Source organism: Heterodontus francisci, chromosome 17 (assembly GCF_036365525.1).
Source record: "Heterodontus francisci isolate sHetFra1 chromosome 17, sHetFra1.hap1, whole genome shotgun sequence".
Taxonomy (NCBI): Eukaryota; Metazoa; Chordata; class Chondrichthyes; order Heterodontiformes; family Heterodontidae; genus Heterodontus; species Heterodontus francisci.
Genome location: NC_090387.1, coordinates 71264003 through 71288054, shown reverse-complemented (window position 1 = coordinate 71288054; position 24052 = coordinate 71264003). Strand labels below are relative to the sequence as shown.

The window sequence follows — 24052 nt, the reverse complement described above, 5'->3', positions numbered from 1 at the left end:
ACTTCAGTGAAAATTTAAATAAAGATTTGTCCACACCTGCAATCCCCCCCCCTCCCACCCCTCTCCCAATGCATAAATAGTTTTTTGGCATGTCGCCCCCAAAAGAATTAGTTATCAGTAACGACCTTTTCTCCCCGAACTTTATTCCCTTTTACCCTAAATCCCTTCCCACCATCCCCACAACCAATGAAAAAGTTTTTTCCCGCTTCCTCCCACCCCGCCCTGATAATTTCACTCCTCCCCCCTTCCCGCCAGTGTCTCGCCTCCGGACAGAGCTTTGTAGGCGCGCGTGTTGCGGCCAGCGGCAGTAAAATCAGCTTGGGATGGCCAGCGGCAGCAGGTAGGTTCATTTGCATGCTTATTACCCTGATTTGAATATTTTACTGAAGGCCTTGTCGCCAAGCAGCAGGGGGCCACACCGAGGCGTCGTGGGTTGTGGCAGATCGCTCCCGCTAATATTTTACGGGACTCCCCACCATGACCCATGGCATCGAGAGGCTGGTGAAATCCAGCCCGTTATCTTTATTTCATTTGGTTCCTGTGCTTTTGTACCAGAGTTTTACATTATGAACATACTGTTCACAAATATGGAGAATACACAGCTTTCCAGTAAATGATGACATAAAGAAAGTAGTGAGAAAGGATCAGGAAGTAGAATCAATATGGGTGGAGATTAGGAATAACAAGTGTTACGAGAGTGCTTCTATTTTTTGTAAAATAAGTTTTTAAGGACTTATAGTTGAATTATGGACATTGATTCACCTGAAAGCTTGAAGAAATGCTGAACTTGGTGGGGTTTTTTATGGGAGATCACCAGAAGGTTTTTGGACTGAGCTTGAGAACAAACAATTACTGGAAGGCACCTATCTGCAGATAATTACCCAGCAGGGGTTGGTTTGACATGGGGAAGGATGTTTGCAGAGAATTGACATGTCAAGGTTTAGAGGTCAGGAGGCTTGTCTCTTGTACATTGTTTATGGTTTTGCTCTGGACAGTGAGTTGGTATATGGAAAATGGTTTTAAAAAGACAGTTGGAGTGTAAACTGCTTGGAAGACAGTTGTTTTTTTGCCTGCCTAGGAAATCTAGCTCATCTCTTTCTCTATCATGGAAAGACACCCTGCGTATTCAGTGTGTCAGTCTCCTTTTTCCTCCTGTATTTGAATAAACACTGCATATCAAATGTGTGGGAGCTGAAACCCCTGTTGCCAAGTTTCTGCTGTAGGGCCTGTTTGAAGCCTCTGTAGCTGAATTTCTTGGAAAGCCTACTCAAACTGATCTTCAACATCGCCTGGAGAGAACTGTTCTAGGAAGATCCCAGTGACAGCTGCATATATATTTGGAACACAAAACTAAAACAAAGGACATCTTTCCATATCTTTTTTTTTCTTTCAAGAATGAGCAAGTATTCAGCCTAAGTGTTTTTCTGTACTTTATTTTGCAACAGAACTCTAAAGCCAAAATCCCTTTTATTTTTCCAGTTAACTGATATATGTATGTGTGTGTGTGTGTGTGTGTGTGTGTGTGTGAGAGAGAGAGAGAGAGAGGGGCTCAGGCAAAAAGTGAACTGTTATACTTCAATCTGTGTGTTTATGCTTTGCTTCATTACTGGTTAAGACTTGTTTTATAATAAACTGATAATTTTGTTATTTATTAAAGAAACCTAGTTGGTATGTTTTATTCTGGGAAAAATAGAGTATATGATTGACTGTATCAGTAAGTTGGAAAATTTAAATATATGTTATGACGTGGAGAAGTGGGACTAGAATAAACAGTTCTCTCCTCCCACCTCGGTCGTAACACAAGGATCAGAAAACACTGGTGGGAGTAGTTTATAGGCCCCCTAACAATAGTTATACCATTGTACAGAGCATTAAGCAAGAAATAATTGGAGCTTGTAACAAAGGCAATGTAATAATTGTGGGGGACTTTAATCTACATAGAAACTGGACAAATCAAATTGGCAAATGTAGTTTGTAGAGTGCTTTTGCAACAGTTTCTTGAACAAGATGTTGTGGAACCAACTAACGATAAAGCTATTTTAGATCTAGTATTGTGCAATGAGGCAGGTTTAATTAGTAATCTCACAGTAAAAGACCCAATGATAAAAAGTGACCATAATACAATTGAATTCCATATTAAGTTTGAAAGCGACGCACTCCAGTCCCAAACAAGAGTCTTAAACGTAAACAAAGTCAATTACATAGGTATGAGGGGAGAGCTGGCTGAGGTTGATTGGGTAATTAGACTAAAGGTTATGGTGGTAAATAGACAGTCTGAAACATTTAAAGAAACATTTCAAAATGTTCAATAAAAATACATTCCATTAAAAAGCAAGAAAGATCCATCCATGGCTTCCTCAGGAATTTAAGGCTAGTATTGGATTAAAAGAAAAGTTTTTTAATGTTGGAAAGAATAGTAGTAAGCCTAAGAATTAGGAGGGTTTTAGAAACCAGAAAAGGCTGACCAAAAAATTGAGAACAAATTGGCCAGGAATATAAAAACAGATTGTAAGAGCTTTTGCAAGTATATAAGAGGGAGGAAGGTAGCTTAAGTAAACATTGGTCCCTTAGAGGCAGAGGCAGGAGATATTATCACGGGGAATGAGGAAATGGCAGGGACGTTGAATAGATACTTTGGGGGGAGTTTTATGCTCTCCCTTTGGTGGGTTTGGAAGCAGGGAGAGCATAAAATTGGGTGGGATGGTGGTGGTGGTGGTGGGGTTTCCGCCATCATCCTGCTTTCGCCAAAATTTAGTCTGGGGCCTTCCCGCCCAGCCGCCAATTGAAGCCCTTAAGTGAGCAATTAACCCCAATTAAGGGCCTCTTCCCATCACAGCCGCAATTAGCCGTGCGCAGGTGTCCCTGTTGCCGCATGGGAAGCACGGCTTGAGAAACCATGCAGGCTGCATCCTGGCTCCGGGGTAGTATCCTTCGTTAAAAGGCATTTAGTGCCTGAACAAGGGACCCGGCTTCAGGAAGGGAGTGGTGGGGGTGGGGGGGGTTGTCCGCTGAGAGCCACCTCTCTGCCCTTGCTACCGACTCCCACTACACCCACCTCCCCTCGATCCTCACCCTGCGATTCCCCTCCTGCCTTGACCTACCTGTGGCCTGGGTCCAGCGACGCTCCCTAGCCTCCGATAGGTGTTCCTCCAGCCATGCCTCTGTGGTGGAACGGCAGCTACCAAAGTCAGATTGGCTGACAGCACTCTAAGGACTCATGGAGTTGGGGGTAATAGCATGGATAGAAGATTGGTAAATGGACATGAAGCAATGATTAGGGAAAAACAGGGCATTTTTAAGTTGGCAGGCTGTAACTAGTGGAGTGCTGCAAGGATCATTTCTGCGCCCTCAGGTATTTATAACCTATATTAGTGACTTAGAAGAGGAGACTGAGAGTTATGTATCTAAGTTTGCTGATGATACAAAGCTAGTGGGGATATAAGCTGTGAGGAGGACACAAAGCGGTTGCAAAGAGATATAGACAGGTCAAGTGAATGGTCAACAAGGTGGCAGATGGAGTATAATGTGGGAAAGTGTGAGTTTATTCACTTTGGTAGTAAGAATAGAAAAGCAGAATATTTTTAAAAGGTGTGAAACTTCTAAATGTTGATGTTCAGAGGGATTTGAGTATGCTTGCAGAGCTTGTGCAAAGAACAGAGAAAATTAGTATGCAGTTACAGCAAGAAATTAGGAAGGCAAATGGCATGTTCGCCTTTATTGCAAGAGGATTGGAGTACAAGAATAAGGAAGTCTTGCTACAATTGTAAAGGGCTTTGATGAGACCACAGCTGGAATACTGTGTGCAGTTTTGGTCTCCATATTTAAGGAAGGATATACTTGCTTTGGAGGTGATATATGACGTCGCTGTCTTCTGCTCGGATCCGCTGTCTGTGCGCAGACTGATGAGCATCTGCGACCAGTTCGAACTGGCCTCGGGAGCCAAAGTTAACCACGGCAAGAGCGAGGCCATGTTCTTTGGGGACTGGGCTGACCGATCCTTTGTCCCCTTCACCGTCAGGTCAGATTACCTGAAGGTGCTGGGGATATGGTTCGGAAGGGCCGGGGCATGCACCAAAACATGGGAGGAGCGAGTAGCCAAGGTACGACAAAAGTTGGGCATGTGGGGGCAGCGATCTCTCTCCATTGTGGGTAAGAACCTGGTCATCAGGTGCGAGGCGCTCACGTTGTTGCTCTACGAGGCGCAGGTCTGGCCCATACCCCACTCCTGTGCCGTGGCAGTCACCCGAGCCATTTTCCGATTCATCTGGGGATCTAAAATGGACCGGGTCCGGAGGGACACGATGTTCAAATCTCTGGACAAGGGAGGGAAAAATGTACCCAACGTGGCCCTCATCCTGATGACCACCTTCGTGTGCGGCTGCATCAAGCTGTGTGTAGACCTCCAGTACGCAAACTCCAAGTGTCACTACGTGCTGAGGTTCTATCTGTCCCCGGTGTTGCGAAGGATGGGCTTGGCCACATTGCCGTGGAACGCTCCATGCAGTTCGGCCGTGCCGTACCACCTATCCTTCGTGGAGCAGTTTCTGCGGGAAAACATCTTTGACCACCCGTCCATCAGGCAGTGGTCTGCACGGAATGTCCTCAAGGCCCTACGGGAAAAGGAGACGGTGGATCCTGTCGGATGGTTCCCTGAGCAGACTGTCAAAGTCATTTGGCGGAATGCCTCATCACCAGAACTTTCAAACAAGCACCAAGACGTAGCTTGGCTGGTGGTGAGAAGGGCCCTCCCCGTCAGATCCTTCAAGCACACCCGAAGTCTCGCCCCCTCCGCACAGTGCCCCCACGTTGGCTGTGGTGGGGAAGAGACGGTCGCCCACCTCCTCCTGGAATGTGTCTTTGCAAAACAGGTGTGGAAAGAGATGTAGTGGTTTTTGTCGAGGTTCATCCCAAGCAGTTCTGTAACACAGGAGTCTGTGCTCTACGGGCTGTTCCCAGGGACGCACATCGAGACAAACATCAACTGCTGCTGGAGGACTATCAATTCGGTGAAAGACGCCCTTTGGTCTGCCCGAAACTTGCTGGTCTTCCAGCGCAAAGAGTTGTCCACCACCAAATGTTGCAGACTGGCACATTCCAAGGTCCAGGACTACGTGCTGAGGGACGCACTAAAGCTTGGGGCAGCCGCAGCAAAGGCTCAATGGGGAAAGACCACAGTGAAAGGTCCCCCCACCAAGCTGAACTGAGGGGCTGGATCCATGGGAAACCCCTCGAACTGTATCGTTGATATTTTCAGTTGCTGTAAATGTAAAACTGTAATTGGCATGACAATAGTGAAATGGAAGAGTTGTGAAGAAACTCATGATAGTATTGAAGGAAACTGATCTCCCTTGCAATGTTTGTATTTTTTTGTGCTGTTTGAAACTGTTTGGCAATGTAATTTTTGCAGATTTTTATGAATAAAGTATATTTTGGAAATAAAAAAAAAAGATATAGCATAAGTTCACTAGATTGGTCCCTGGGATGAAAGGGTTGGACTTACATTCTCTGGAGTTTAGAGGAATGAGAAGTGATTGCACTGCAACATGCAAGATTCTGAAGGGGCTTGACAGGGTACTGAGTGTTATTTCCCTCGGCTGGGGAATCTAGAACGTGGGGACACAATCTCAGGATGAAGGATTGATTGTTTAGGACTGCAATGAGGAAACATTTCTTCACTCAGAGGGTTGTGAATCTTTGGAATTCTCTACCCCAAGAGGGTTGTGAAGGTTCCATCGTTGAATATATTTAAGGCTAAGATAAACAGATTTTTGGTCTCTGAGGTGATCAAAGGATGTGAGGAGCAGGTGGGAAAGTGAAGTTGAGGCAGAAGACCAGCCATGATCATATTGAATGGCGGAGCAGGCTCAGCAGGCCTTATGTCTACTCCTGCTCCTAGTTCTTATGTTCTTCTGTTCTTATTCACCTATAATACATTACAGCTATTGCATATGGCACACACATATCCCGATTAACCTTACCCCCTGTGTCGTATGCCAACAGTTTTACGTGGGCCAATTTCCCTAATCAGATACTTCCTGTATGGAGCCTGCTCAATCCATCAATATAAGGGAAAGCAGCTGGAAAACTGTTAACGAGAAGCTGTTATGGAGTTATGAAAACAAATAATCCTGAATGACCTGTCAGGAAAACCTACCAAGAATTTATTTTAAAGTTTTAAAAAAGAATAAAACAAATTATTCAAAACATTTTTTGGAAAAAATCTGCCATCTTTTCTCAGTAATTGAAAATTCCAAAGTATGGTCTTGAAATATATTTTTTAAATTATATATTTCACAATAACTTAAATTTACTGGATTCTTTTGTGCCTTTTAATGCCTTACTTTCACTTTAAGACTCAGTTGTCCTAAAAGCCTGAGCTTTGACTGACCTTTTCCCTCCTAGAGTATGTGGCGGATTACCAACTACATTTGTGCGTTCTGAGCATGTGCAGTTGACAAAATTTCCAGCATGCATCAGTACGTTTCTGGGTTCAAGCAGAGATATATCTAAAGTTCACCCTGGGAGGAATTGTGAGCTTAGAAACAAAACAGAGATTCAAATCTCAAAACTTAATTTCCAGCAAGTCTCACATTTAAAATATTAACAGCGGCTCCTTTTCCATTATGCACTGCTCACAGATGGATAATACTTGTGGTTAACAGCAGCTGTGGTTTCTTTTGACAGTTAAAAAACAATAATTTTATCAAGAATGTGTTTGCTTTATCTTATTGGAAGGTTAAAGAGGATTTCAGTTTGATTTTCCAGGCGGTTTAAACTAGTTGAAAGATGAGTTTGAACTGTGGCATTCCCCCCGATTGGCTCCTGTCCATGTCAATCAAGGCAAGCCTCTACCTCCACATTGTGGTTGAAAATTCAGATTAAAAAAAAATCCTTCTGAACCAATTTTGGGATTTAATGAATCATAGAATCCCAGTTAATATCGAGCATTTTTAGCCACAGTGTTCTGCTATACAACTTGGGTAATTCTGCAGCTTAAGTTACAAGTTGTTTCTCACTGCAATTTCAGTATAATAGGTCACTGGGTCACAAAACCAAGGGTTGCTTTTGACTTGTTAACCTTTGCTAATTTTCTTTTATTTATACTGTTACAAATAAAATATCTGAGGAAACTGAACATGAAGTCAGTGTATACAGAGCTAACCTTAGGGTTGTGGTGACTCCAGCAAGGTTTATCATGGAAGGGGGCTGTATCCAATGTGTTCTTTTTAATTCTGACTTTTCTGTCCTTTCTCATTGTATTTTCTATTGCTTTTTTCTCTATTTTTAAAAAACTATTTTACCTTTTTGTTGATAATTAATATGATGTTGTTAATTCAATAACCTGCAAATGTTTGATCAAATTCTTCTAATAGCCACTCAGATATTAATGAACTGTTAAAGGACTGTGCTCAGTGGAAGTGGGGTGGTGGTTGGGTGGGGACTAGTGAGGGCTGTCTAGTGATTGAGTTGACAGCAGTATTTAATAAATACTGAAAAATGTGTAATACCTCCTCTGTTGGGACAGTCTTTAATAAAACACACTGAGGGTAAAATTCAACCTAGGCGGGGGAGCAAAGTGGCGGTAGCATCCATTCCAATGACTTTATAGGGCAATAGGGCAAATGCATTGACATGACTATACAGAGTGCAGTGGTACAACATGGACATTCCTGTGTGTTTAGGTCAACAGATGCCAGAGTGCTGTGCATTCTGCGATGCTCCACCAGTTTAAATGAAAGTGCAGTTAAGATGAATGGTAAGTCAACATTGTAAAATTTAGCTAAGTATGAACACACTTAACTTGACTACCCTTTGGAAGCCAGCAAATGTCTTCCTATACCTGTTCTAAGGATCTGGTCACAATTGAGGAATGGTTCACTCTTTCTGTCAACTACTTCAGGTAGCTCTTGTGCTACTCTTCAAAGCAGTATGTCACTCTATTCCAAGAAGGAGGGTGCCAGTCTAACCCTTCTGTCTAGCACTTCCTACAGCAAAACCTCTGAAGCTGAATCCTGGAAAGTATCAATTATTTTCTTGGTCTTGCTCCATCATTTCAACCTCTCAATGAAATGAGCTTTAAGCCAGTCAGTAACCCTTTTCAAGCTGCTGGTCATAGACAACGTGCCCCTATTTCTTTGTGTGCTATACACCAATGGTGCAGTAACATTATGCCAGATGGTTCACCTTACATTGTTGTGAGATCAGCTCATAACCTGACATGCAGCAACCAAGAAGCAGTGAACTATTGCGACATTATAAGCGCCCTTCAAACCGTTTGTGGATCTGGAGCGTACAGATTCCTGATTTCACAGCAAGTACAATAATTCAAAAGTAATGCCAAGGTAGGATGGAGCTGGAAGTGATGAGAGCAGGATAGATCTTAACAGTGGGGTGAATAGTTAGCAGAATTATACTTTTCTTAATTATATCTTTTGATACTATGAGTTTGTGTACTATGACTTGTGTAACACAGCTAGATAATGTGGTACAGTTTTATTGTCAGTTTCTGTCAGCTTCAACAGTGAGTGTTCTGCTTAGTTTTCCTTTTTAACAATGATTATTTCATTCATTTAATGTAAGGTTACCAAGTGAAAGTAATTTTTCTGGCAATGTCACAATAATTGTGAGGTCAGCACAAAAACAGAAGAATAATTGGAGATTTAATTTCCAGTCAAGTACTATACATTTAAACACAAACTACACAAACCAATGTGAACTACAAAGTTAGCTGCATGACTGCTTTCTCATATTTTGCTCTCTCTCCTTAGGAGAACACCTGGGCTGAATTTTATCAGCGCGCCGGTGAGAGCAGCGGCCCTCTGTCATGGAAGTGCTGCTGCACAGTCCCCACGGTATTAGCGCAGGGGCTGATTTAAGTAGAGGGGGCGGAGCGGCCGTCCCTCATGACATAGAGGGAGTGGCTGCCATGTCTCCGGCAATGGTGTCCGACGCCACTGCTCCACTGCCGGTGCCATTTTTAAAGGGATTTAAGCCCTTAGCAGAAATTTAAATTTTTAAAGGTACAGTATGCGTGACTTTTTTTAAACAAATAATTAGTATATGGAGGCTCTTCCCCAACCTCCCCCCATGGTCATTTCATTGCCTGATGTGAACAAAACTTACCTTATTCCCTACTCTAACGTTCCCCCCGCAACCTTCTAACTTTTGCCCTTCCACCCCTTCCCACCATCCCCACAGCCAATAAAAAGTGTTTTCCCCAATCCCCTACCCTGCCCGCCCTGAAAATTTTATTCCTCCCCCTCTTCCCACCAGGTTCTCGCCTCGGAACTGTGTATGGAGTTCTGAAGGCGCACGAGCTGCGTTCAGCAGCCGTAAAGTTGGCATGGGACGGCCACCGCCTGCAGGTAAGTTAATTTACAAATTATTATTGTGCATTTAAATATTTAGATGAAGGCCCCACCGAGATTCTGCGGCGGACCCTTCTTGACGTCGGGTGTCAAGGCGGGCCTCTCCCCGTTGAATTGTACAGGCACCCCTGCTGCTACCCATGGCATCGAGGGGCTGGTAAAATTCTTGCCCAGGATGTCACTCTTGAAGAAAAATTGAGCCAGACTTTGTTGTCAAGATAATGGTGAGGCTAATAGCGTTCACTGTTATTGATGCACAAATAGCACAGCAACTTTGGCGAGGGACAGTTATGCAGTTAAATGGAAATATCCAAATGTTGCTATCTGTGCTGTGTTGCTCCACCATTACCTTTGCTGTCTGCCTCACCATTGAAATATATTGAAGGGTGTGAAGTTGCTGCACTTGAGCAGTAGATATGAACTAAACTCACCACAGGAAGTTAAGCCTTGTTGTTTCAAATGTAAGTACACTTTTAATTATGTGAAAAGTGCTAATTACTACCTGTCAACCTCTTTGGCACTGAAGTTAACTATTACACAAGTAGAGTCTCATTTTTTCAGGTATTAATTGCTCTTGGAGTTTCAAAAAAAATAAAGTTTTAAATTTTAACTCTTTTGCTTTTCCTTTTCCTTTCAGTCTCTTTTGTTTCTCTTTTCTTAGGAACACTTGACTTTGTTGCATGATTATGTTTTAAAAACTGATTCTTAATGTAGTTTATGATGGAGTCAGAGAAGTCAGGTGACCTCACATCAACTCTGCTTAAAGGCAAGACAAGATCTTACCAGGACAACAAAGAACCCAGATCAAAGACCTTTTTGAAAATCAAAGACTGCAGGGCTATAACACCTGAAGAACAATGGGTTTCACCCTCCCAAACTTTAAGATCGTAAGCAAGGAGTCAGTGGTTCTGAAAATGCAAATACGAATGGCAGTTGCTAACACCTGGAAACAATGGAAAGCCTGGGTGGCTCTGCTGTAGCCAGATTGTGGACTTTGCAGATTGCAACAGGCAATTGGCTAATGACTTTTGATTTTGGATAAACTCAACAGATTTTCAGAAGGCAGGCAGACTGTAAGGAAGACCGGAAGAAGACCAGCAGTGGCAGCCTCAGAGAAGAGAGAGAGAGGACATCTGCTCTTGGAAGCCTAATACAGTGAAAGGCTGCAAAGACTTTAACCTGTTTTTAAAGTTGAGGTTTGTGAGAAGTAAAAGACCAACAGGATCACCAGGGATTGGCTTATTTACGGAGGTCCAGGTCAAAAGTGCTCAGAGAAGTGTAAAGAGGACATTGACTTTGAGAAAGGTCTGGGAGATCCAACCCATCGCAACTGGGAGGAGTTTGGGACTTTTAACTGCAAAGATTTTGCCATCAGGGAAGACTGTGTAACATATCAGTGTGGCATGAGGTTTTCCGGTGTCTTAATAATTGAAGAAAAATAGCTTACTCTGAAATTTGGGGTATCAACTACTTATAAAGTGCTATTTAGTTAATGGAGATTTTTAGTTTAATTATAATAAAAGTCTTAAAACATGAAATCTTGTGTAATTTTTAAAATTGGTCTGGTGAGTTCATATCCCCTGTTTAATGTTACCAGTCTCACTGAGGTCATAACAAATTGGTGGCTCAGGTCCAGGATCTGAACTCAGAAGCTGTAAAACAGGCACATCAGAATTTGCTAGAATTTAAATTTCACAATTACTTTTGCTCTAGTCATAAGGAAAAGTCAGCCTGTCTACTTTTGATGCTCAAGCCTTTGCGGAGAGAGAAGATTTGACTCTCAATGATTTAGCACAGTTAACAGTGGATGCATTAATAGTTGTAACAGGGTGGTTGGAATCTGGAACACACCGCCTGAAGGGGTGGTAGAGGCAGGAACCCTCACAACATTTAAGTATTTAGATGAGCACTTGAAACACCACAAGGCTACAGACCAAGTGCGGAAAAATAGGATTAGATTGGATGGGTGCTTGATGGTCGGCGCAGACATGTTGGGCCAAAGGACCTGTTTCTGTGCTGTATAACTCTATGACTCTAAGTCAGGATTAGTTTAAAACCAAAAGCCATAAAGGCAGAAATTATTGAAGTGTTGTCTTGGCATTTTAACCATGAAAAAGAAAAGAGTGATCCTGGTAGCTCACAGATTGAGTTAGCTAGAATTCAGTTACAGTAAGGCAACTGGAACTTGAAAAAGAAGAAAGGGAAAAAGACAGGCAATTTCAACTTGAACTGAGAAAGCTTGAATTCAAGGAGAAAGAAAAGGAAAGAGAGTTACAAAGAGAAAACGAAGGCAGGAAATGTACACCAGACAAAGAAAAACTTAGATTACGCAAACAGGGAGTGGCAGAAAGGTTTGAGGATGAATCCAATTTAACTCCTGGTTTTGATTTGGCAAGGAATATTCGCTGAGTGCTTAAATTCAGCAAGGAAGGAATTGAAATGTATTCTGTGTCCTTTGAAAAAAATGCTACGAAGTTGCAATGTCTGAAAGAAAGTAAGATAATTTTATTGCGAAGTGTGTTAGTGGGAAAAGAGTTACAGGTATATTCAACACTTTTGGAGGAACAGTCAAGTGATGATGAAATGGTTAAACCTGAAGTTCTCAATGCTTATGAGTTGGTACCAGTGGCTTACAGGCAAAAATTCAGGAATTTAAAAAAGGGCCAGACATTTATGGAATTTGCTAGAGAGAAGGAAATGATACTTGATCGATGGTATAGGCCTATGTAGATTGAGCAAGACTTTGAAAGCCTTAGGGAAGTAATCCTAATGGAGGAATTTAAAAATAGTATCCCTTCAGGAATAAGGTCCCACCTGGAAGAACATAAAGTTGGTACTTCAGACTTTCAGATCGTGAACAAGGAGTCAGTGGTTCTGAAAATGTAAAAACATATTGCTGTTGCTAACACCTGGAAACAATTGAAAGTTTGGATGGCTCTGTTGTAGCCAGACTTGTGGACTTTGCAGTTTGGAAAACACAATTGGCTATTGACTTTTGATTCTGGATATATTAAACAGATTTTCAGAAGGCAGGCAGGTTGTAAGGAAGACCGGAAGAAGGCCAGTGGTGGCAGCCTCAGAGAGGAGAGAGAGAAGGAACATCTGCTCTTGGAAGCCTAATACAGTGAAAGGCTGCAAAGACTTGAACCTGTTTTGAAAGTTAAGGTTTGTAGAGAAATAAAAGACCAACAGGAGCACCGGGGATCGCCTTATTCACGGAGGTTCAGGTCACACATAGAGTCATAGAGTCATTTACAGAACACAAGGAGGCCATTTGGCCCATCAAGTCCATGCTGGCTCTCTTTGGAGCTATGGAATCATCCCTGGCTTGAACCCCGTAGCCCTGCAACTGTATTTCTCTCAGCTGGCCATCCAACTTCCTCTAGAAGTCATTGATCATTTCCTCTTCTACCGCCCTTGTGGGCAGCGAGTTCCAGGTCATTACCACTGTTGCCACTGCCTCTTCTATTTCAAGGATGTTAACTTTGCCGACAAGCCTGTTATGTGGCACTTTCTCAAACGTCCTTTGGAAGTCCATAAACATCACATCAACTGCATTGCCCTCATCAACCCTTTCTGTTACCTCATCAAAAAGCTCAATCAATTTAGTTAAACAGTATTTGCCTCTAACATACTAGGAAGAAGCGAGCGAAGAGGACATTAACTTTGAGAAAGGTCTGGGAGATCCAACCCAGTGCAACTGGAAGGAGTTTTGCACTTTTAACTGCAAAGATTTTGCCATCAAGGAGGACAGTGTTGCATATAAGTGTGGTGTGAGGTTTTCAAGTGTTTTAATAATTGAAGAAAAATGCCTTCTTCTGTAATTTGGGGTATCAGCTACTTACAAAGTACTATTTAGTTAATGGGGATTTTTAGTATAGTTGTTATAATAAAAGTCTTAAAACATCAAATGTTGTCATGTAATTGTTTAAATTAACCTGGGTGTCATATCCCATGTTTTAATGTTAACAGTCTCACTGAGGTCATAACATTCTCTTAATCTAATCTTTCTTTCACTCTCTTTATTTCTCTTTCTGTACTTGATTTGGCATTGAATTCACTTACTCTAATATACACTTCTTTCTCAGTCATTACACTGTTTGGTTTTCAATCTGATTGGCTAAGGAGACACAGTGTTGCTTGCCTTGTTCACTCAGGTCCCAGGTTCCCTCCCTGCACCATTATCAGCTTGCAATTTCAACAACTTGCCAAAAACATTGTAAAAGCCAAAACATGCAAAGGCAATTCTAACTAATGGCAGAAGCCATTAGATGCCCTGCTACAGTAAAATCTGGGCCATGACATCAGTTGCTGAATTCAAATATTTTGCATTTAATTTATTTTTAATTGTTCATGGGATATGGGTGTTGCTGGCAAGGTCAGCAATTGTTGCCCATTCCTAATTGTCCTTGAGAAGGTGGTGGTGAACTGCCTTCTTGAACCACTACAGTCCATGTTGTGTAGGTACACTCACAGTGCTTTTAGGGAGGGAGTTCCAGGTTTCTGACTCAGAGACAGTAAAGGAGCAAGGATATAGTTCCAAGTCAGGATGGTATGTGACTTGAAGGGGAACTTGCAGGTAGTGGTGTTCCCACGTATCTGCTGACCTTGCTCTTCTAGGTGGAAGAGATTGCGGGTTTGGGAGGTGCTGTCAAAGAAGGCTTGGCAAGTTTCTGCAGTGCATCTTGTATATGGTACACACTGCTGCCACTGTGCACCTGTGGTGGAGGGAGTGAATGTTTAAGGTGGTGGATGGGGTGCTGATCAAGCAGGCTGCTTTGTCTTGGATGGTGTCGAGCTTCTTGAGTGTTGTTGGAGCTGCACTCATCCAGGCAAGTGGAGAGTATTCCATCACATTCCTGACTTGTGCCTTGTAAATGGTAGACCGGCATTGGGGAGTCTGGAGGTGAGTCACTCACTGCAGAATTCCCAGCCTGCTCTTGTAGCCACAGTATTTATGTGCCTGGTCCTGTTAAGCTTCCGGTCAATGGAAACTCCCAGGATGTTGATTGTGAGTGATTTAGCAATGGTAATGCTGTTGAAGTCAAGGGGAGATGGTTAGATTCTCTCTTCTTGGAAATGGTCAGTGCCTGGTGTGGTGCGAATGTTACTTGCCACTTGTCAGCCCAAGTCTGAATGTTATTCAGATCTTGCTGAATGTGGATACAGACTGCTACAGTATCTGAGGATCACAAATGCTGTTGAACAATCTGCAGTTATCTGCAAACATCCTCACTTCTGACCTTATGATGGAGGGAAGGTCATTGATGTAGCGATTGAAGATGGTTGGGCCTAGGGCACTACCCTGAGGAACTCCTGCAGTGATGTCCTGGGACTGAGATGGATGGCCTCCAACAACCACAGCCATTTTCCTTTGTGCTAGGTATATCTCCAACCAGCGGAGAGCTTTCCCCCTGATTCCCATTGACTTCAGTTTTGCTAGGGCTCCTTGATCAAATGGTGCCTTGATCAAATGGTACCTCACCGCTTGATTTCAGCCCTTTTTCCATGTTTGGACTAAGACTGCAAAGAGGTCTGGAGCCAAATGGCACTGGTAGAACCCAAATGGAGCATCAGAGAGCAGGTTATTACTGTGTAAGTGCCACTTAATAGCATTGTAGATGACACCTTGTTGATGATCAATAGTAGACTAATGGGGTGGTAATTGGCTGGATTGGATTTGTCCTCGTTTTTGTGGACAGTTATACCTGGGCAATTTTCCACATTGTCAGGTAGATGCCAATGTTGCAGCTGTACTGGAACAGCTTAGCTAGGGCTGCAGCTAATTCTGGAACACAACTTCAGTACCACAGCCAAGATGTTGTCAGGGCCCATAGCCTTTACTGTATCCAATGCCTTCAGCCATTTCTTGATATCATGTGGAATGAGACTGGCTGAAGACTGGCATCTGTGATGCTGGGGACCTCAAGAGGAGGCTGACATTTTGTTTTGGTCTCCTTACTTAAGGAGGAATATATTTATATTGGAAGCAGTTCAGAGAAGCTTCACTAGGCTGATTCTTGGGATGAAGGGTTTGTTTTATAAGGAAAGGATGAGCATGTTGGGCCTATTATTCATTGAAGTTTAGAAGAATGAGAGGTGATCTTATTGAAACATATAATATTCTGATGGGGGCTTGGCAGGTAGTTACTGAGAGGATGTTTTCCCTTGTGGGGGAATCTAGAACTAGGAGGGACAGTTTCAAAATAATGGGTCTCCCTTTTAAGATGGAGATGAGGAGGAATTTCTTCTCTCAGGGGGTTGTTAATCTTTGGAGTTCTCTTCCCCAGAGAGCAGTGGAGGCTGGGTCATTGAATATATTCAAGGTTGAGTTAGACAAATTTTTGATCTGCAAGGGAGTCAAGAGTTATGGGGGTTCGGCAGGAAAGTAGAGTTAAGGCCATAATCAGATCAGCCATGATCTTATTGAATGGTAGAGCAGGCTTGAGGGCTGAATGGTCTCCACCTGATCCTATTTCTTATGATCTTATGAGTTGGATCATCCACCAGCCACATCTAGCTGAAGATGGTTGCAAATGTTTCAGGCTTGTATTTTGCACTGACATGGGCTCCCCCATCATTGAAAATAGGGATTTTTGTAGAGCCTACTTCTCTGGTTAGTTGTTTAATTGTCCATCACTGGATGTGGCACGACTGCAGAGCTTTGATCTGATCCATCACATATCATTTAATGTTACATCAATTGCTTACTTAACATCAAATCGTAGTACCAGAAACAGCGCATCCAGGGTTGTGGATACATATGCAATAGATTGAGATACAAACTGATATTTAACATGCAACCAGCAACTCTGGCTCCACTAAAATTGAACTGTGCCTCTGTTTTCTTCTTGTAACAACACTGAGCAGTGGCCAATCCCTGTTCATTACTAGGAATGCATTCCTAGTAATGTCAATGCTAGTGAGGTCATAGGGCAAAGACTCTGGGCACAATTTTCACTGACTTAACCCGCAAGGAGTGGGTTGGTCTGAAAGTTAGAAATTCCCCCATATACTGTGGAGTTTTAACTCCCCAGCGTTTGTGAGATGTCACTGATTGATTCCCTGCCCGGAGGTCCAGCCTGATTGTCAACTCAGCCTCCAGTCAGGTGAGGAGCTGGTCCTTGACAGCCACAGCAGCAGGTAAGTCTGCGATGGTCACAAAGGTGGTGGAAGATTTCTGTTCACCAAAGTTATTAACGTATATGTAACAAATGCCAGTATATGGAGTTAGGCTATGGATCAACCATGATCTCATCGAATGGTGTAACAGGCTCCAGGGGCTAACTCTTGTTTAAATGCTCCATAAAGGGCCATGATGACTATTGCGATCATGACCATCCTGTGTTGTGTTATTGACAGCACAGCTTGAATTGGAGATTGGAACTATGGTTAGTGTTAGGGGTATTCGTATTAGTGCTTGGGTTGGGGTCTTTAGGTTAGGGTGTTAGAGCGTTACGGGTCTGGCTTACTATTGCCTTCCAGTTTAGGGTTTAGGTTATGCAGATATGGAGATTACTTGAGTATTGGATGATGCAAGATCTGAGCAGACATCTTCGCAGTTACCTCTGCTTTGCATTCAAGAAACCCAATAATGCGCCCTATGCTTTATCTGCGAGCAACGCTGCGGGAGGTCAGCTAGTGGTGTGATCCCAATGCTGGCCCTTGTTCCACAGCGTCCCATGCGGCAGGAGCGGGCACTGCTTCCTCTCTGCGCCCCACCCACATGTTGCGTGCTCTGGCAGTCGTTGGTGCAACGGATCCGATTAGTCGTTCGGCTTGTCAGTCGAAGCTGCCCGTGGCTATGATTGGCTGGCCTTGTGTCCGTCAGGTAGGAGGGCCGGCCTGTTCCGGGGGTGGGGGGCGGGGGAGCTGTGGGTGGTTTAAAGCCAAGGATTGTCAGAGGCAAAAGCAGCGGCGGTGGAGGTCTGGCAGTTGGGTCGAGGATTACGTTAGTGTCGGTTCGATATTTACTGTTTAGTAGCTGGAGACGTGTTTGATTGAGGACCTCCAGTGAAGGGGCTGCTCGCGGATCAGGGAACCGCAGGCCCCGGAGCGGAAGGTGCAGGAGCCGGGGGCTTGCGCCGGGCAGGTGAGCCTCTCCCTGCTTCTGAGCGACGAGGGAGCGAGGCCTCGCCGGCAGTTGCTGTTGCTGAAAGAGGCAATTTCTTTTATGGGGAAGTCTGCCGAACTGCTTGTTTACTTAAAGGGTAGAACCACTCGCTGTACGAACGGTAGATTTTACACTTGCTGTTGGGGTGCTTTCTCTGTTATCACCTCGTGTGTTTCATAAACAGATGAATTTGTTGCCCAAGCCCTGCAGAAAGTGTCTTTTTTCGGAAAAGGGAACAATAGTGCTGTGTGTGGATAGTAGTTCGTTTTGAGGTGCTAATAAGTTTTTAAATGTAATTTTTTGTTGGGTTTAAGATTGTAATTAAGGCTGCAGCAGATAATGCAAACTTGAATTTGTTGGCCTACAATAATGTTTCAAGTTTAGGTACCTGGCTGTATCTGGAATTGATGCAGACAAAACTTATGTGAATGCTTACTTGAACAGGGACAACAATGTCTAATGTTAATGCAGTGAAATTAATATAGTTTTTGAATTGACTTTTGTTTTGATAAATCTGGTTGTATTGCAGCTGTGCAATACAAAGAACTAATTGTGATTTCTGTAAACCCTGTCTCAATCTGAAATGTGAGAGTGTGGTGAGTGGTAACTAAACAGTGGGAACCATTTAAAGGAATGATTCAAAATGTTCAATAAAAATACTTCACATTTAAAAAAAAACAACTAGGTGAGAAAGATCTAGTCAAGGCTTATTAGGGAAATTAAAGATGGCATTAAATTAAGAGGCTTGCAATGTTGTGAAGAATAGTAGTAAGTTCAGGATTGGGAGTGTTTCAGAAATCAGCAAAGGGTGCTCAAAAAGTTGATGTGGGGAAAAAATAGAATATGGGAGTAAACTAGCCAAGATTATAAAAACAGATTGCATGTACAAAGGAGGAGTGTAACTTAAGTAAATGTTGGTTGCCTTAGGGACAGGAGAGAGTCATCATGGTGAATGAGGAAATGTGGAGATTTAGAATAACAATTTTGCTGGTCTTCACAGAAGATATGTTACATACTAGAAATAGAGGGTAACCAAGGGGCTAGTAAGAGTGAGGAACTTAAGATATCAGCAGAGAAAAAGTACTGAAGAAACTTGAGGGGCTAAAAGCTGACAGACCCCAGTACCTACATTCTAGGGTTTTAAGATAGTTAGCTGCAGCGATGGTGTTTTGCACTGGTTATAATTTGCCAAAACTCTAGAATGATCCCAGTAGCTTGGAAGTTAGCAATGATTTTTTTAAATTCATGGGATGTGGGTGTCACTAGCCAGGCCAGCATTTATTGCCTGTTCCTAATTGCCCTTAACAAGGTGGTGGTGAGCTGCCTTTTTCAAACTGCTGCAGTCCATGTTTGGTAAGGACACCCACAGTGCTGTTAGGAAGGGAGTTCCAGGATTTTGACCCAGTGACAGTGAAGGAATGGTGATTTGGTTCCTAGCCAGGATGGTGTGTGGCTTGGAGGGGAACTTGCAGGTGTTCCCATGTATCTGCTGCCCTTGTCCTTCTAGGTGATGGAGGTCATGGACTTGGAAGGTGCTGTTTAAGGAGCCTTGGTGTGTTGCTGCAGTGCATCTTGTAGATGGTACACACTGCTGCCACTGTGCGTCGGCGGCAGGAGTGGATGGTGTGCCAATCAAGCGGGCTGCTTTGTCCTGGATGGTGTCGAGCTTCTTGAGCGTTGTTGGAGGTGCACCCATCCAGGCAAGTGGAGAGTATTCCATCACACTCCTGACTTGTGCCTTATAGATGGTGGACAGGCTTTGGGAGTCAGGAGGTGTTGCTGCAGGATTCCTAGCCTCTGACCTGCTCTTGTAGCCACGGTATTTATATGGCTACTCCAGTTCTGTTTCTGGTCAATGGTAACCCCTAGAATATTGATACTGGGGGATTCAGCAATGGTAATGCTGTTGAATGTCAAGGGGAGATGGTTAGATTCTTTTGTTGGAGATGGTCATTGCCTGACACTTTTGTGGTGCATATGTTACTTGCCACTTATCAGCCCAAGACTGGATATTGTCCAGGTCTTGCTGCATTTCTACACTGACTGCTTCAGTATCTGAGGAGTCATGAATGGTGCTGAACATTGTGCAATCAGCAGTGAACATCTCCACTTCTGACCTTTTGATTGAAGGAAGGTTATTGATGTAACACTGCTATTCAAGAAAGGAGGGAAAGAGAAAGTGGGGAACTACAGGCCAGTTAGCCTGATATCAGTTGTCTGGAAAATGCTGGAATATATTAAGGAAGTCTTAACACTGAGAAAATCATTGTATTATCAGTCTACTTTTGTTTTAGAAAAGAAAATTCTGTTTGACAAACTTGTTTTTTTTTTAAGGATGTAACTAGTAGGGTAAATAAAGGGGAACCAGTAAATGTAGTATACTTGGATTTCTGAAACTCATTCGATACACAAAAGGTTAATGTGCAAGATAATGGCTCATGGAGTTGGGGTTAATATATTAGCATGAATGGAGGATTGGAACAGGAAGTGAAAAGTGAGGATAAATGGGGCACTTTCAAATTGCCAGGCTGTAACTAGGAGTGCTACAAGGATTAGAGCTGGGGCCTCAGCTATTTACAATCTGTAATATTTGTACTTTGTCTGTCCAGACTCTGGTCAGTTTAAGGTGTGTGTCAGATGGTTTTATTTAGTGGGTGATGTGTGGCCAACTGTCATTGGTTAGTGGGATGGGGAGTTGGTGGACAATAAAAAGTGGAAGATAAGTGGAGCCCAATAACAAAGTTACCCTGGCTGGAGAGAGTGTTTCTGTAAAGAATGGGATGGGACTGTCATAAGGGATGATGAGAGGCTGAGTAAATTGGGCCTATATTCTTCAGAGTTTAGAAGAATGAGAGGTGATCTAAGTGAGACATATAAGATTCTGAAAGGGCTTGATATGGTCGAAGCTGAGATTGTTCCCACTGGTCAGGGAATCTAGGACACAGTCTCTGGATAATGGGTCAATCATTCAGGACTGAGGTGAGGAGAAATTACTTCATTCAAAAGGTTGTGAATCTTTGGAATTCTCTAACTCAGAGGGTTGTGGATACTCCATCATTGAATACATTTAAGGCTGGGGTAGATAGATTTTTGGTCTCCTAGGGAATCCATGGATATGGGGAGTGGGCAGGAAAGTGGAATTGACGCCTAAGATCTGCCATGATCATATTGAATGGTGGAGCAGGCTCGATGAGCCATATGGTCTACTTCTGCTATTTTTTGTGGGGGATGCTGAGAGAGGGAGGGGATGAGATGATGGAATTGATTAAGGGTGGCAAAATGGCAGGAGGAATTATTTGGTACAACTTATTATTCAAAAGCTATTTTTTGTGCTAAAAATGAATTGAGATTTGAATGAAAATTTTTAGGAAAGTAGTCAAGTGAATTAGAATACATCCGCGTTGATTCTATAGACAAAGATAATAGTCTATATTTTCCAGAGTTTCTACACAGTTTAACTCCAATGGGCATACCGTTGTACAAATGTAGACTCCAGGAAGGAGTGTTATAATGTTGCTACGGAACTTGAATCCTAAACAAGAACTCTGTCATGAAACAAGATTGGTAGTTAGGAAGCTGTTTTCGTCAATGATAGATGTGGGAATTATAACAGGCAGATTTTAAGGAAAGTGTTTATTCCTCGTAATATTGAGTCCATTGAATGTAAACTTACCTTTTCAACTCTGGAGGAAACCATTCCCAATTAGACTTTCATATTCTACGACTATGTATAAACAAGTCACAAGACCAGACTCCTGACACAATTTGTATTTATATTTCTCGGACTGTTATTACACATGGACAGATTTATGTAGCTTTTTCTGGAGTGATTGATTCTGCTAAAGTCTTTGAGAGACGAATAACAAATCCTGTATTTGCAAGTACTATTGCAATAAAGATATGAATTTGACTGTAAATGTTTTGTGGGTCTCTGCTAGGCTATGTTAATGACTTGATGAAGAGACCAAATTTGCTGACTATACGAAGCTAGGTGGGAATGCCACCTGTGAGGAGGATGCAAGTGACTGCAAAGAGATATAGACAGGTTAAGCGAGTGGGCATTAAGGTGGCAGATGGAGTGTAATGTGAAGTATGAGGTTATTCACTTTGGTAGTAAGAATAGAAAAGCAGAATATTTTTAGATGTGTAACGTCTAAATGTTGATTTTCAGAGGGACTTGCGTGTCCTATACAAGGAACACAGTCAACATGCAGGTACAGCAAGAAATTGGGAAGGCAAATGGTATGTTGGTCTTTATTGCAAGGGGATTGGAGTGCAAGAATAAGGAAGTCTTGCCACAATTGTGCAGGGCTTTGGTGAGGCAACACCTGGAGCACTGTGCAGTTTTGGTCTGTGTTTGGAACATAGGAATTGGAGTAGATCATTCAATATGATCATGGCTGATCTTCCACTTCAATGCCTTTGTCCCACACTGTCCCCATATCCTTTTGTGATTGACAGATTTCTAAATACCAACCTCTGCTTTAAACATACTCAATGACTGAGCTTCCACAGCCCTCTGGGGTAGAGAATTTCAAAGATTCACAACCCTCTGAGTAAAGAAGTTTCTCCTCATCTCTGTCCTAAGTGGCTTCCCATTATTTTGAAATTGTGTCCCCTGGTTCTAGAGTCCTTAACCAGGGGAAACATCTTGCTTGCATCTACCCTGTCTATCCCTTTAAGTATTTTGTAGGTTTCAATGATATCAACCCTCATTCTTTGAAACACTAGAGAATACAGGCCCAGTTTCCCCAATCGCTCTTCATAGGACACTCTTGCCGTCCCAGGAACAAGTCTGGTGAACCTTCCTTGCGCTCTCTATGGCAATAATATCCTCCCTGAGGTAAGGGGACCAAAACTACACATAGTACTCTAGGTGCGGTCTAACCAAGGTTCTATACAATTGAAGCAAGACTTCACTACACCTGTACTCCGATCCTCTTGCGATAAAGGCTAACATACCATTAGCCTTCTTAATTGCTTGTTGCAATGTTTGCTTTCAGTGACTTATTGACAAGGATACCCAGGTCCCTTTTGTACATCTACATTTTCTAATTTCTTACCATTTAAGAAATACTCTGCACATCTGTTCCTCCTACCAAAATGGATAACCTCAGATTTTTCCGCATTATATTCCATTTGCCACGTTCTTGCCCACTCACTAAGTCTGTCCAAATCCCCTTGAAGTCACTTTGAATCTTCCTCACAACACATTCACACCTAGTTTATTCATCTGCGAGCTTGGAAATATTACATTGGTCCCCACATCCAAATCATTTATTATATATTGTGAACAGCTGGGGCCCCAAGTACTGATCCATGTGGTACCCCACTAATCACAGCCTGCCAGCGTGAGAATGATCTGTTTATTCCTACCCTATTTTCTGCCTGTTAACCAATCCTTAATCCATGCCAGTATATTGCCTCCTATTCCATGTGCTTTAATTTTGCTAACCAGCCTCCTGTGGAGGACTTTATCAAAAGCCTCCTAAAAATTCAAGTGTACTATGTCCACCGACTCCCCTTTATCAATTCTGTTAATAACATCCTCACAAAACTCCCAACAGGTTCGTCGCACATGATTTCCCATTCATAAATCCATGTTGACTATGCTCACTCAGATCATCATTATCCAAGTGTTCATTTATCACATCCTTTAGAATAGATTCTATTGTTTTCCCGACTATTGATGTAAGGTCTGTATTTCCCTGTTTTCTCTCTCCCTCCCTTCTTGGTCCTCCTTTGCTGTATTCTAAAATCCTCCCAATCCTCAGGTTTACTACTATTTCTGGGAACTTTTATAGGCCTTTTTTTTAAACTTTATACAATCCTTAACTTCCTTTGTTCGTTAGGGAAGGATATACCTGCACTGGAGACGGTACAGCGAAAGTTCACTCAATTTAGCATCTGAGATGAGGGTTCTCCTATGATGAGAGGCTGAGTAAATTAGGCCTATATTCTCTGGTGTTTTTAAATAATGAAAGGTCATCTCATTGGAACATACAAGATTCTGAAGGGGCTTAACAAAGTAGACAGAGGTATCTGAACATGCTCCTTTTTAAAAACCCTGCCTCTTTGACCAAACTTTTGGCGATGGCCCCTAATATCTCCTTATGTGGGTCGGTGTCAAATTTTGCTTGATACTCTCCTGTGAAGTGAAATACAAGTTGTTGCTGTTTTATCAAATTTGATTTATCCTCTACCAGCCACTTGACAAGCCATGTTTTAACAGTTTTAACCTACCTTTTTTTTTATAGTGACTTATTCTCCTTTCATTACCAATTTTGGCAGCCAGTCGAATCAATCAATTGTTATTTACCTTCTCAAAATATTTTGGACCTCCAGTAGATTCCCATTTTAATCTCTGCTCCAGTCAAAAAGCACTTTTTTGGGACTTTTTCATAACTAAAACCTCTTTTCCTGTATGCTCATGACTGTAATATAATTCCTACAGTAGGATCTGTGATCTGCATTAATCCATCTGTGGTCTAACCAGGGTTCTGTACAAACTTTAACATAATTTCTTTGCTATTGTATTCATTGTCTGTAGAGGTTTTAAGTATAAAGCCCT

The 24052-nt window shown here is 42.6% G+C and overlaps 1 protein-coding gene across 4 annotated transcripts in view; it reads left to right on the top strand.

Annotated features, from left to right (window-relative positions):
* Positions 1 to 273: 273 nt before the first annotated feature.
* The window catches only part of mbtps1 (membrane-bound transcription factor peptidase, site 1), a 181022-nt gene continuing 157243 nt past the window's right edge, over positions 274 to 24052 (top strand). The window contains exon 1 of one of the 4 annotated variants that reach the window (XM_068049631.1): positions 274 to 340. The gene's annotated coding sequence lies outside the window, so the exon portion shown is untranslated. Of the gene's footprint in view, positions 341 to 17176; positions 17200 to 17235; positions 17461 to 24052 lie in introns of those variants that run through there. The other 3 variants (XM_068049632.1, XM_068049629.1, XM_068049630.1) reach the window with 3 other exon arrangements.